We start from the raw sequence: 12,966 nt of genomic DNA on the forward strand, positions 1-12,966 counted from the left end.
CCCTTCCTCCTTTCTACACATCTTCTATTTTTTATTCCCCCTTTATCTTCCTCTTTTTAAATCCCTTAGAGTAGAACCAATCCAGAAACTTTCATTTTTTAATTAAAAAAAAATCATTGTCTTTTCTATACATTAACATTCTGAAAGGACACTTCTGTCTTTTCCCCCCTTAAAATGTTATCACTTCATTATCATACGGCTCCTTCCAATTACTCAAAACATTTTGCCTTTCTAGGTTTCTCTTTTCTCTTTTGTTTGTATTTCAGAGTTATTATTCAGGTCTGCTCTTTTCATCAGAAATGCACGAAAGACCTATCCATAGAAGGTCATTTTTTTTTCTCTGAAGGATTGTGCTTAACTTTGAAGAACAAGTTATTTTTGGTTGTAAATTTATTTGTCATAGCTTTTTTGGAATACTGTGTTCTAATATCTCATTTATGGTAGAAGCTGCCAAGTCCTGTTAATATTTCCTAGTTGTATTTCCTTTGTACTTGAACTGCTTCTCTCTAAAGTATTTTTTTCTTTGGATTTTGGCTATGACACCTCTGGGACTTTTGGGTTTCTTTCAGCAGGTGATTGATGGATTCTTTGTAATTTTTACTTTGACCTCTGGTTCTAATAGATCTGAGCAGTTTAAATTTAGGATTTTTTGAAAGATAGCAAACATTTTTCTTAAATCATGATTTTCAGGGAATCCATTTTTTTTTTAATGTTATCTTTTCTTGACCTGTTTTCCAAGACAGTTGTTTTTGATATCAGGTACTTGACATTTCCTTCCATTTTTTTTCAGCCTTTTAATTTTGTTCTAATAATTTTTAATGCCTCATAGAGTTTGGATTTCTATTTGGTTAATTCTAGTTTTCAAGGATTTCATTTCTTGGATATGATTCACCATTTTCTTTCCTAAGCTATTTTTAATTCCTTCCTTCCTTCCTTCCTTCCTTCCTTCCTTCCTTCCTTCCTTCCTTCCTTCCTTCCTTCCTTCCTTCCTTCCTTCCTTCCTTCCTTCCTTCCTTCCTTCCTTCCTTCCTTCCTTCCTTCCTTCCTTCCTTCCTTCCAGCAGTTAGGGTTAAGTGACTTGCTCAGGGTCACACAACTAGTAAGTGTCAAGTGTCTGGGTCCGGATTTGAACTCAGGTCCTCCTAAATCCAGGGCCGGTGCTCTATCCACTGCGCCACCTAGCTGCTCCTAATTCTTTTCTTCTAGAGGCGTCATCATATTTTCTGCTGCTTAATTTCTTCTAAGTATTCATGTAGTTTTTATGGAAAATTCATTTTTTCCTTTGAATCTTTGCTTGCAATTCTGGAATTGTTCTTTCTTTTGGAAATCACTAGATCTACAATATTTTTTCATGATAATCAGTCTTCTTTGTTTTATTCTACTTAGTTTTAGTTATTGAGTTGAGATTTTGTGCCAAGACCAGACTTCAACCTCTCCTGTGCTTTTCTCTGTGCTGATATCTGGCTCTTGAAATTACCGTCCTCCCCCCCCCCCCCAGTAGTATCTGTTTAGAGTACTGGATCTTCAGTTACTGCTGCCTCCCAGGGCTTTCAAGGCTCCCACTCTGAGGCTTTCTGGGAGTCCTTCCCTCTTAATGCCTTGGGAAATAGCCTCTGGCTCAAGGATCTCTGTTGCCAGTCTTGGCTTGATTATCTGGAGCTGGTTCTGGCTCTACTGGTATTGCCCTTGGTTGAGTTTTTGTGCAGTTCTGGGGTAGAACCCATTCACTGTAGTTTGTCATTATTCATACTGGTGCACATTTGGGGGTTTTGGTGGAATGGGTATGTAGGAGTTGGGTGGTTTGCTTCTTATTCAGGCAGGTGTCTTGGCTGAAAGTCCTGTTCCAAAAAAGGAAAATATTGGATGTTGGAGGGGATGTGGGAAAACTGGGACACTAATCCACTGTTGGTGGAGTTATGAAAAGATCCAACCATTCTGGAGAGCAATTTGGAACTATGCCCAAAGGGCTATAAAACTGTGGTACCCTTTGATCCAGCAATATCACTGCTAGGTTTATATCCCAAAGACATCCCACCCCATCCCCTAAAAAAAAAAGAAAGAAAGAAAGAAAAAGACCTGTTTGTACAAAAATATTTATAGGAGTTCTTTTTGTGGTGGCTAAGAATTGGAAATCAAAGGAATGCCTTTCAAATGGGGAATGGCTAAACAAGTTGAGGTATATGATGGTGGTGGAATATTATCATGGTATAAGAAATAACAAGCAGGATGATTTCAGAAAGGCCTGGAAAGATTTATATGAACTGCTGATGAATAGTGAAGTGAGCAGAATCCAGAGAATGTTGTGCACAGTGACCCCAATATTGTTTGAAGAACAACTCTGAATGATTTAACTATTCTCAGTAATACAGCGATCCAAAACAATCCCAAAGGATTAATGATAAAGCATACAATCCACCTCCAAAGAAAGAACTGATACTGACTGAACACAGACTGAAGCATGCTATTTTTCACTTTCTTTCAAGTCATCTTATACAAAATGACTAATATGGTAATGCCTTACATAATTGTACATGTGTAACCTATATCTGCTTACCACCTTGGAGGGGGGAAAGGGAGGGAGAGAAGGAAGGATAAAATTTGGAACTCAGAACTTTAAATAAAAATGTTTTATTATCCCAAAAAAGTCCTGTTCCATATTAGTTTATTTTTTTAATTGGAGAGTTGATAAATGCATCTCATTAGGACTCCACCAATTCATTTGCCTCTTTTTACTCTGTTTCTGTATTTGAAATGTTTGATTCTCTGAGATTAAAAAAAAAAAGTTTTATGTTTTTTTATATTGGCTTCATTTCCAAGTATCTCATTGTTCTAGCCTTCCTAGAGAGCCATCCCTCCTAGCTAACAATGTAAAAAAAGAAAAAAAGCATATCAATAAAACTACCACCTCATGTGTAAAGAATCTGATAGGAGGCATAGTGAGTTCTCTGCAAAGAAAGAAGGGATGTACATTTTCTCTGGTAAAGATTAGCATTCAAAGTCCTTTACATCCTGGTTTGTCCCTGTCTTTCCAGTCTTTCCCCCCACATGCTCTGCAATCCAGTGACATGGGTTATTGGTCTTTTTTTGCATAGGACATTACATCTCCCATCTTTGCCTTTGTATTGACTGTCCTTCCTGTCTGGAATGCTCTGTGCCTCCACCTCCTCTTTGTTTTTCTGGCTTCTTTCAAGATTCTTATCAAGGACCATCTTCTACAAAAAGCTTTTTCTTATCCCTCTAGCTGCTAATGCCTTTCCCTTTCAGATGGCCTTCTCTCTGCCTTGTATTTTTTATATATGTCTACTTATTTACACGTCTCCCCCATGAGAATATAAGCTCTTTGAGGGTAGGGACTGCTTTTGGCTTTTCTTTATGTTCCCATTACTTAGCACAGTTCCTGGTAAGCATTTAATAAGAGCTTGTTGATTGATATTTATGTTAACAAAATATTAAAACAGATTGTAGCCAAGAGTAGAGTGTCATTTTGGATGGTAGCCTTTCAGATTAGTGACTAGGTTACATTACTGTACTGTTATGGAGGCCACAGTTTTATCTTGCTGAAAAAGCTGTTATGGATGTACTTCATAATATGCTGTGATGAATTAGATTGACAAAACTTATAGGATCCATAAATCTACCTTTGGGAGGGATCTTAGAGGCCACCGAGTCCCATCTGCTCAATTTACAGATGTAGAAACTAAGGTGTGGAGAGGCTATTTGATACAACAATTAAGTGTCTGAGGTGGGATTTGAAGGTTGAGGTTCTATCTACAGATTGTCTCCTCCTTTATAAATATTTGTAAACAATGTATCTGTTGTAGAATTTTATCAGGGATTAATCTGAAATGTACAGTCTCTAGCTACTGAATAGCAAAAGGAATGATTAGAAAGGTCATCTGCCATATGTACATGCACACATACACACATGCACATGCACACACACGTACACACACACACACACACACACACACACCTCTGACTCAGATCCTGGTTTATTTGTCCTCCCTCTGTATATCAGTAAATTTTGTGCAGGTAGATACTTGGAAACAGGTTGGGCCAAGTGGATAGAGTTTTGAGTTGTCCTATCCCTGAGAATGGAAAGTCAGGGTCTATAGTGCCATGTTGCCCTATCTCCTAGAGTGCTCTGGGATTTAGGAGGGAAGGCAGCATTGGGGTCATAATTCACTCACAAAGATGCTGCTACATAACTAGGAAGTAGTTTGTTATGGTGAACTTTCCCATAGCAAATTTCTCTTTCCTTTCTTTGTGCAGCAGTGATCCCTGAATAGGACAAAGCCCACTGTTCTCTCTCTGTGAATGCCAACTGGGAACAGTGTTTCTGAACTGGTGGTTCAGAGCTGCTGAAGGGAGATTCCTATCCCAAACACAGTCTTCGTTTTCATGTACACTTTAGGGTAATGACCTTACTTATTTCCTTTTTTAGATTGTGACTCCAGGGTACAGTAAGGGGAAGAATAATACAAATGGAGGTTTGGCAAGAAAGAGTATGTGTTTTAGCCTGGCCTTTTTCTTGTTCCTACCCCCAAATGAGTGCATTGTTTATGCTGCCATCAAAGTATTCTTTTCAGGCCAGGAGCAAGAGGCTCATTATTTAAGAAGTTTAGAAGCTATTGCTGTTCTAGGGATTGGTCTTGGGAAAGAGCAAAGAGCTGGTTGGTAGAGTTTTTCCTGAAACTTTTACATTTTAGCAGTTCTTGGCCCTCTTGTGATATGGCTCCCAAAAAGAGTGCTTATTATAAAATGAGCATTAGAGAATAATACTGTCCACCTTGTCAGTACTCAGTAAATGTTTGTTGATACCTGCACTTATTCTGTCTGGTTATTTTCACTTTTTACTTTTATGCCTTGAATCTCCAACAGGAGGTAGACCAAAAAACCATCCTATAGTATAGAAAAAGGTTGACACTCTCATACTCTCTGAATACATAACCTAAATTTCTTCCCAGTCTATATGTTGAACACAATGACTCAAGCTACCTTTTTATTTTGTTTATTTCTTTGACTTGGCACAAGATGAAATGATATGGAATATTTTTTACCCTGTTTGAGGTGTGATCACTAATAAATAGAAGCTAGATTGTTGGTTAAATACTTCCTTTCCACAGTAATTAGGGTATGTTAAATTCTTTTGTGGAGGATTGACCTGTAAAATATGTTTTATATTCTTAGATCTTGAGGGAAACTTAGTTATGTAGTTGGCATGTCAATAATTGAATCCAATATGAAGTCCTCTAACCTGATGTAGAAGCAGGGTGGCAGGGAGGTGGGATGGGTGGAAATCTCCTGGTTGATTATCATTTAATCTCATAGATAGCAACCATTTCAAACCTTTTATGTCTACTTTTCTGTTTCTTCCTTATCTCCTACTTTGGCCATTTGAGGCAAGTCTTTCAACCTCTCTCAGACTCTTCACTCATCCTCTACTACCTTGAGCTAATTCCTCCCTTTCACTGTGAAACTTTTTAGAGGTAGTAGTTTGCATGAATTGCTTACATTTTCTCACTAACAATCCCATGAAAATTGTCTTTTGCTTCTAATATTTTATTAAAACTGATTTCTGAGATCATCAGCCAACAAATCCTGTTATCATTCCCAAATGAATAAATCAGTATCTCTTCCTTGTATGTAGGTTTTGTCTTCTGCTTTATTTTTCCTTTATATACTCTTCTCTGATGATTTCATCTATTTTCATGACTAGTTGGCTCCCACATCTTTATCTGTAGTTTTTCTTTTGTTGTCCCACTTAGTCAACAGATACGATATCTTAAGGTTAGTATCCTATATCTTTCTTCCCTTTCACCGCCATGCTTCTAGACAGTAATACACTTTCATTTCCTTGATTTCTTACCATCCTAACAGTTTTCAGACTCTTACAGTTTTGTTTCTCATTCTACCATTTTACTGAAATTACTTTCTCCAAGGTTACTGTAAGAAACAGGTAAACTGAGGCAGGACCCCTGGTCTGGTGCAAAGCAGGAAGGCCATTTATTCTCGGTCTTGCAAGAACAGGCAGATACCCCAAAATAAGTGCTGCAATTTGTCCCAGTGAAATTCTTCCTTTTATCCTAGATCTAACACAAGGTTCCTCCCCGATTTTGGTTCACATTCTTCGCTACACTTCAAACATGTGGACCCCCCCCTCCCCCCACTGATGTGGCACCACTGCTGCCCCTACCCCATGGGAGCACTAGACCCTGAGATTTTACAATCCTTTGTCCTCTAACTTTAGAAAACCTCTGACTCAGCAGGGAAAAGGAAGGGAAATTTTGGGGAGTGGGAATAAATTTTTAGGGCTTGAATTACGTTTGTTATTTGAGAGAAACATGCTCTACTGGTTAATTGTTAACTCAGCAGGAAAAAGGAAGGAATGGTGGAGATGGGGGGAGAAGCCCCCAGAACTTGAATAATGTATCCTGCCAACTGAGGCAGACACACATTCCTATCAGTTACAAATGCTCTTTTAATTGTTTAATTCAGTGATCCCCCTTTCCTTTGACTCCTCTTTTCAGACTCTGGCATTAGCTATCCCTGTGGTCTAGATCAAAGCTTCTTAAACTGTGAGTCAAAACCCCATATGGGGTCATGTAACAGTGTGGGGGTCAAGAAAAATTTGGCAACAGTAAAAGGTTATGGATACCTACTTTATATACCTATATACTTGGCGTTGCATAAAAATTTATTGGGTGAAAAGAGGTTGCAGGTGGAAAAAGTTTAAAAAGCCCTGGTCTCGATAATCTCTTTTTTGGCTTCCATGATACTTTTCTTTGTTTTTCTTCATACTTACCTGGCTGCTTCTCCTCCGTAGCATTGCTACATCATCATCTCTTTCTCCCCCTAAGTGCAAATGCCCACCAAGCCCTTATCTAGGGTGCTCTATATTCTCTCCCTTGGTTTGATTAGCTCCTGTGGTCTTAATTATTCTTTTATGAATGTTATATCTCTCAGAATGATATATTCAGTCCTAATCTCTTTCTTGTATTGTAATCATACATAACTCAAAGCCAAAAGGGTATTTCTGCTTAAATGTCCCATCAGCATTTCAAATTAAAAACCTCAAAAAGAGAACCAAACATTTGTTACCTCTAAACCAGGGATATTTAATGTGAGAGTCTGTGAACTTTTTTTTTTAATATTTTGATAACTATTTAGAGAAATAGTTTCCTTTGTAATCCTTTATATTTTATATATTTAAAAACTTTATTCAGGGAAGGGTTCCATAGACTTTAACAGACCACCAAAGGGATTGATGGTAGAAAAAAAGGTTAAGAACCCCTATTTTATTCTTTCTCTAAACTTCCCTTTTTCTCGTAAGGATATTACCATCTTTCTATTCACCCTAGTTTGTACAAACATCATTCTCATTTTTTCTGCTCTTCCACCCTCCATATCCATTTATTTGCCAAGTCTTGTATATCTTCCATATGTTCTCTTCTCTTTATTCATATGGCCACTACCCAAATTTAGGTCCTTAACATCTGTTATCTGGACTTATGTAATCTGATCGATTGCTCTTCCTGTTTTCACTTTCTTCCTTCCTACTTTTATCTTCTACAGAGCTGCCAAAATAATCTTCCTATAAAGCACAGGTCTGTGTCATATCTTGATTGTTTTAAAAACCTTATTGCTTCCATGATAAATTATAGACTTTTTTCCCATATAAATATTTTATTATTTTCCAGTTACATTTAGAGAGAGTCTTCAACATTTTTTTTTAACATTTGTTTTTTATAAGATTTCTAGTTTCAAATTTTTCTCTCCCCCCCTCCCAAGACAGCAAGTAATCTGATATAGGTCATGTATGTACAGTCACATTAAACATATTTCTGCATTAGTCATGTTATAAGAGAAGAATCAGAGCAAAAAGGAAAAGCCTCAAAAAAGAAAAACAACAACAAAAACTAATAGAAATAGTATGATTTGATTTGTATCTAGATTCTACAGTTGTTTTTTCTGGATTTGGAGAACATTTTCATCGTGAGTCCTTTGGAACTATCTTGGACCATTGTATTGCTGAGAAGAATCAAGTCTATCACAGTTGATCAACACACAATTTTGTTGATACTGTATACAATGTTCTCCTGGTTCTGCTCATCTCACTTAGCATCAGTTCATGTAAGTCCTTCCAGGTTTCTCTGAAATCTGCCTGTTCATCATTTCTTACAGCACAGTAGTATTCCATTACATTCATATAGCACAACTTGTTCAGCCATTCCCCAATTGATGGGCAACCTCTCAATTTCCAATTCCTTGCCACCACAAAAAGAGCAGTTATAGATATTTTTGTACATGTGGGTCCTTTTCCCTTTTTTATGATCTTTTTGGGAAAAAGACCCAATAGTGGTATTGCTGGGTCAAAGGGTATGTAGAGTCCCATAGCCCTTTGGGCATAGTTCCAAATGGCTCTCCAGAATGGTTGGATCAATTCACAGCTCCACCAACAATGCATTAGTGTTCCAATTTTTCCACAACTTCTCCAACATTTATTGTTTTCCTTTTTTGTAGTAATAGCCAATCTGATAGGTGTGAGGTGGTACCTCAGAGTTGTTTTAATTTGCATTTCTCTAATCAATAGTGATTTAGAGCATTTTTTCATATGTGTGAGAAAATGGGTAGTTGTTTCCTCTCAATGTGGATATAACAGTCAGTCATACTCCTTCTGACCTGTTTGTAGGATAAAGGTCTCAGATCCCCTCCTCCCCCTCAGGTTAGCAAGGTCACATGGTTCATGGAGCCCTGGTCTCAGTAAGGTCCGCTCCAGAGTTGTGTCCATATAAGGAAGTATAAGGTCCACTCCTGAGTTATGCCCATACAAGGAAGAGGGGTGGAAATACTGCATTCCGATTAGCTCGTAGATTGTAACCATTGAGTAATCAGACCATTGATGAAAAAGGGAGGGTCCGTTTGAGTTAGGGACTAGGGTATAAAACAGGGCCTGCCAGCCCCCTTTTCTGGGCACCCAGTAGCTGTGCACTAGGGTGCCTCCTTCTCATGAGAAGAAAATAAAGATCCTTTGTCACCTCACTGCTGAGTTCCTGAGAATTATTGAGAAGAGGATGAATTTTTCCCTCACAATATGGCAATATATAACTTTGATTTCTTCATCAGAAAACTGCCTATTTATATCATTTGACCATTTTTCAATTGGGGAATGACTTGGATTCTTATAAATTTGATTTAGTTCTCAATATATTTTAGAAAGGAGGCCTTTAAAAGGAGAACAGTTTTTGACCAAAAAAGAGATAGAGTATATTATAAAATGCAAAATGGATGATTTTGATTACATAAAATTAAAAAATTTTTGTACAAACAGAAGCAATACATCCAAAATTAGAAGGGAAGCAGAAAGCTGGGAAACAATTTTTGAGGCCAGTACCTCTGATAAAGGCCTCATCTCTAAAATATATAGGGAACTAAATCAAATTTATAAGAACCCAAGTCATTCCCCAATTGAGAAATGGTCAAAGGATATGAACAGGCAGTTTTCTGATGAAGAAACCAAAGCTATCTATTCCCATATGAAAAAATGCTCTAAATCTCTAATGATTAGAGAGATGCAAATAAAAACAACTCTGAGATACCACCTGACACCTATCAGATTGGCTAAAATTACAAAAAAGGAAAATAATAAATGTTGGAGAAGCTGTGGGAAAATCGGAACATTAATCCATTGTTGGTGGAGCTGTGAACTGATCCAACCATTCTGGAGAGCAATTTGGAATTATGCCCAAAGGGCGATAAAGCTGTGCATACCCTTTGACCCAGCAATTCCACTTTTAGGCCTTTTTCCCAAAGAAATCATGGAAGGGGGAAAGGGACCCACATGTACAAAAATATTTATAGCTGCTCTTTACATGGTGGCAAGGAATTGGAAGTTCAGGGGGTGCCCATCAATTGGGGAATGGCTGGACAAGCTTTGGTATATGAATACAATGGAATACTATTGTGCGGTAAGAAATGGTGAGCAGGAGGAGTTCAGAGAAACCTGGAGGGTCTTGCATGAGCTGATGATGAGTGAGATGAGCAGAACCAGAAGAACATTGTACATAGTATCATCAACATTGAGTGTTGATCTACTGTGATGGACTATATTCTTCTCACCAATGCAATGGCACAGAAGAGTTCCAGGGAACTTGTGATAGAAGAGGATCTCCAAATCCAAGAAAAAAAAAAAAAGAACTGTGGAGTATAGATGCTGAATGAACCATACTGTTTCTTTTGTTTTTGATGCTGTTGTTTTTTTCTGTTTTGAAGTTTTTCATCAATGCTCTGATTTTTTCTCTTATAACATGACTAATGCAGAAATGTGTTTAATGTTATTATGTGTACATATATATATATATATATATATATATATATATATATATATATATATATATATAAAACCTATATCAGATTACCTGCTGTCTAGGGGAGGGGGGAGGGAGGGGAGGGATGGAGAAAAATCTGAAATTGTAAAGCTTGTATAAACAAAAGTTGAGAACTATCTTTACATGTAACGGAAAAAATAATAAAATACTTTATTAATTAAAAAAAAAGAAATGAGGCCTTTATCAGAAGTACTGGCTATAAAAATTGTTTCCCAGCTTTCCGTCTCCCTTCTAATTTTGTATGCATTGCTTCTGTTTGTGCAGAAACCTTTTAATTTAATGTAGTCAAAAGCATTCATTTTGCATTTCATAATATTCTTTATCTCTTTGGTCATAAACTGTTCTCCTTTCCAAAAATCTGAGAGGTAAACTATTCCTTCCTCTCTTAATTTATGTGTGGTATCACCTTTTATGTCTAAATCATGTGCCCATTTTGATCTTATTTTAGAGTAAGGTGTAAGATGTTGGTCTATGCCTAGTTTCTGCCATACTATCTTCCAGATTTCCCAGCAGTTTTTGTCAAATACTGGAATCTTTGGGTTTATCAAACAGTACATTACTAAAGTAATTTACTACTGTCTCCTGTGCCTAACCTATTCCATTGATCCTCCATTCTATTTCTTATCCAGTACAAAGTTTTGATGACTGTTGCTTTATAGTAGAGCTTCAGATTTGGTAAAGCTAACCCACCTTCCTGGGCATTTTTTTTCATTAGTTCCTTTGATATCCTTGACCTTTTGTTTTTCCAGATGAATTTTGTTATTATTTTTTCTAGCTCTATAAAATAATTTTTAGGTAGTCTGATTGGTATGGCACTGAATAGGTAAATTAATTTAGGTAGAGATGTCATTTTTATTATATTAGCTCGGCCTATCCATGAGCAATTGATATTTTTCCAATTATTTAGATCTGATTTGATTTGTGTGAAAAGTGTTTTGTAATTGTGTTCATAGAGTTCCTGGGTTTGTCTTGGCAGGTAGACTCCCAAGTATTTTATATTGTCTACTGTTACTTTAAATGGAATTTCTCTTTCTGTCTCTTGCTGCTGGACTTTGTTGGTCATGTATAGAAATGCTGATGATTTATGTGGATTTATTTTATATCCTGCTATTTTGCTAAAGTTGTTAATTGTTTCAAGTAATTTTTGAGTTGATTCTCTAAGTATACCATCATATCATCTTCAAAGAGTGATAGTTTTGTTTCCTCCTTGCCTATTCTAATTCCTTTAATTTCTTTTTCTTCTCTGATTGCTGAAGCGAACATTTCTAGTACAATATTAAATAATAGAGGTGATAATGGACATCCTTGTTTCACCCCTGATCTTATTGGGAAGGCCTCTAACTTAACTCCATTACATATAATGCTTGCTGATGGTTTTAGGTAGATACTGCTTATTATTTTAAGGAAAGCTCCACCTATTCCTAAGCTCTCTAGTGTTTTATTAGGAATGGGTGCTGTATTTTGTCAAAAGCTTTCTCTGCACCTATTGAAATAATCATATAATTTTGGTTAGTTTGGTTAGTTTTCTTATTGATGTGTTTGATTATATTAATAGTTTTCCTAATATGGGCTTATTTAAGGATTTTATTTCCTCTTCAGTTAACATGGGCAGTTTGTATTTTTGTAAATATTTATTCATTTCATTTAGATTGTCAAATTTATTGGCATACAGTTGGGCAAAATAGTTCCTAATTATTGCTTTAATTTCCACTGAATTGGTGGTAAAATCACCCCTTTCATTTTTGATACTGCTAATTTGGTTTTCTTCTTTATTTTTTTAAATCAAATTAACCAGTAGTTTATCTATTTATTGGATTTTTCATAAAACCAGTTCTTAGTTTTATTGATTAATTCTATAGTTTTCTTGCTTTCAATTTTATTAATTTCTCCTTTAATTTTCAGGATTTCTAATTTAGTATTTAATTGGGGGTTTCTAATTTGTTCTTTTTCTAGCTTTTTAAGTTGCATGCCTAATTCATTGATCTCCTCTTTCTCTTTTTTATTCATGTAAACAGAGCTATAAAATTTCCCCTAAGCACTGCTTTGGCTGCATCCCATATATTTTGTTACGTTGTCTCATTATTGTCATTCTCTTGGATAAAGTTATTGATTGTTTCTGTGATTTATTTTTTGACCCACTCATTCTTTAGAATGAAATTATTTAGTTTCCAATTGATTTTTCAGTCTACCTTTCTCTGGCTCTTTATTACATGTAATTTTTATTGCATCATGATTGTGGCATTTATGGTCTTCTACAGGTGACTCCAAATTATGTAACTGGCCATACTGATTGTAGCTCCATGTTTTCTATGTTCCAGCCAATGGAACATAGTTCTTTCAGTTGTTTGCTGAAATCAGTATTCTATCTTCTGCCTTTGTGAATTTCTATAACCTGTCCCCCATGCCTGAAATTTAATTCTTCCTCATCTTTGCTTCCCAAAATCTTTATCTGTCTTTAAGACTGACCTAAGGAGCTTCTTCCTCTCAGAAGCCTCTTCTGCCAGTTGTTCATACTCTCTTCTTCATGTTACCCTGAATTCAATTTGGTGTACATGTTGTATATCACCCTACCCCTACC

At 36.4% G+C, this 12,966-nt stretch overlaps 1 protein-coding gene across 1 annotated transcript in view; it reads left to right on the forward strand.

The window, feature by feature from the left end:
• LOC122735479 (SREBF chaperone) overlaps positions 1–12,966 on the forward strand; it is an 88,783-nt gene that overhangs the window by 31,115 nt on the left and 44,702 nt on the right. The gene's annotated exons all lie outside the window — the stretch shown is intronic.

Source organism: Dromiciops gliroides, chromosome 1 (assembly GCF_019393635.1).
Source record: "Dromiciops gliroides isolate mDroGli1 chromosome 1, mDroGli1.pri, whole genome shotgun sequence".
Classification (NCBI taxonomy): Eukaryota; Metazoa; Chordata; class Mammalia; order Microbiotheria; family Microbiotheriidae; genus Dromiciops; species Dromiciops gliroides.